The sequence below is a fragment of the Nannospalax galili genome, unplaced genomic scaffold, assembly GCF_000622305.1.
Source record: "Nannospalax galili isolate Female #2095 unplaced genomic scaffold, S.galili_v1.0 scaffold218, whole genome shotgun sequence".
NCBI classification, from domain to species: domain Eukaryota; kingdom Metazoa; phylum Chordata; class Mammalia; order Rodentia; family Spalacidae; genus Nannospalax; species Nannospalax galili.
In genome coordinates, this window is record NW_008343207.1 from 1660865 (window position 1) to 1663037 (window position 2173).

The following is a 2173-nucleotide window of genomic DNA, read 5'->3' on the forward strand; positions in this document are numbered from 1 at the left end:
TCCAGCTGATCTAAAAGTGACTACCTGGCTGGCCAGGGCTACAGAGTGAGACTCTGTCTAAAACCAAACAAACCAAGCAAAAGTTTGTACCCTTATTACCCTAGAGTGCTTGTTGTTAAACACAGTGCTGTGGCTTACTCCAAGTTTCTGAGTGGGTATGGGGGGGAAGAATTTACTTTTCTCTCTCTCTCTCTCTCTGTTGTTGTGTTTGGTGCTAGGGAGGGGACCCAGGGCCCTTCACATTTCCACTGTGCTACGCTATGGTGCTATGCCACCTGTTACATCTCCCCCACATGTACACAATTTGCTTTTCTTAAAAGTTCCTGGGGGCTGGGGAGAAGGCTCAGTGGGTAAAAGCACTTGCTACACAAGTATAAAGACTTGATTTCAAATCCCCAGAACCCAGAGAAGACCTTCAGTGTTGCCCTGGCAGAGCGCAGACTGGCCCTCGGGTTGTAGATATGTGTAACACACCAACTTACTATGACCTAGGAAAGGCTGCTAAGGATGTCTTTAACAAAGGATACGGGTTTGGCATGGTCAAAATAGATCTGAGAACTAAGTCTTCTAGTAGAGTGGAATTTTCTATTTCAGGTCATGCTTATACTGATACAGGGAAAGCATCAGGCAACCTAGAGACCAAATATGGAATACAGACAATAGTCTTGGAACAGAAATCTCTTGGGAGAATAAGTTGGCTGAACCATTGAAACTGACTCGATATCAAGTTTGTACCAAACACAGGAAAGAAGAGTGGGAAATTAAAGGCCTCCTATAAACAGGATTGTTTCAGTCTTGGCAGTAATGTTGATAGAGGTTTTTCTGGACTAACCATCTATGGCTGGGCTGTGTTGGCCTTTGAAGGTTTGGCTTGCTGGCTATCAGATGAGTTTTGACATAGCCAAATCCAAACTGTCTCAGAAAAATTGCTCTTGGTTATAAGGCTGCAGACATCCAACTGCATACTCATGTGAATGATGGTACTGAATTTGGAGGCTCTATCTACCAGAAAGTTAGTGAGATTGAAAGATCAATAAACCTTACATGGACAGCTGGCAGCAACAACACTCGCTTGGCATTGCTGCCAAATGCAAGCTGGATTGCAGAACTTCTCTATCTGCCAAAAATATATAATGCCAGTTTAATTGGACTGGGATATACTCAGACTCTCCAACTAGGAGTCACATTGACCCTGTCAGCTTTGATACATGGAAAGAACTTCAATGGAGGAGGTCACAAGGTTGGGTTGGGTTTTGAACTGGAAGCTTAATGTGGTTTTGAGTAGAGCATCATTTATTCCTGGAAGTGAAGAAAAATGAACCCACTAGTTTTGGCCTTAAAATTCTGTGAAATTTCAAAAGTGTGAACTTTTTATTCTTCCAAAGACTTGTAATCCTCCCCACTCTGAAGTCTAGAGATTCCAAGTTCATCTTAAGGGAGGTCCTCAAAGGCATGCCAGGAAATTGTCATGTTTGTGCCACATTTCAGTTGAGTTCTGCAGTGTTAATTTAAATATGATCCTCAGCAGCAATGTAGTGTCATGTTAAAGGAGATGATTTGATGCCCTAGCTTGTACATCACGTCCTGCGTGTCCCACTCTACTTTTTCATGACCTTTTGTTATACTGGTCTCTGTGCTGTAGTGGAATCTTTGGTTTTGCATCAGAATAAAATAAAATAAATCTATCACATTTGGAACATTTTTTAAAAATCCCCAGAACCCACATAAAAGCCTGATTTGGTGGTATGCTGTGATCCCAGAAGCCCTGTGGGGAGATGGGAGGCAGAGACAGGCACCCTAGAAGTTCAGGGACCAACCACCCTTGCCTATGTCATGAAAAAGTCATGACAGAGACCCTTTCTAAACAAAGGGGAAGGTAAGGACTGACACCTGAGGCTGACCCCTGACTTCCACACACATGCATACTGTTGCATGTGCATGCCCACACATACAACAATGAATGAATTAAAAGTTCCCAGGTGTTCCTGTTGACTCCAGACTTATACTTTAAGAACCTCTGCTACAGCCCAACAGAAAGGAAACTTACCAAAAGACTGTCAGATTCCATGAAGGGTCTAGAGATTAACTTTCAAATACTGTACTAGGCAAGTACTTGGCGATCAAGCTCATGAACCAATAAGTAGCATTTAGTCATGAAGTTCAAGGAAAATTC

At 42.7% G+C, this 2173-nt stretch overlaps 1 pseudogene across 1 annotated transcript; it reads left to right on the top strand.

Annotated features, from left to right (window-relative positions):
- The first annotated feature begins 461 nt into the window (after positions 1-461).
- Positions 462-1525, top strand: LOC103739031 (annotated as a pseudogene). The gene has a single exon (XR_607476.2). The product of XR_607476.2 is annotated as a voltage-dependent anion-selective channel protein 3 pseudogene (transcript).
- Positions 1526-2173: the final 648 nt, after the last annotated feature.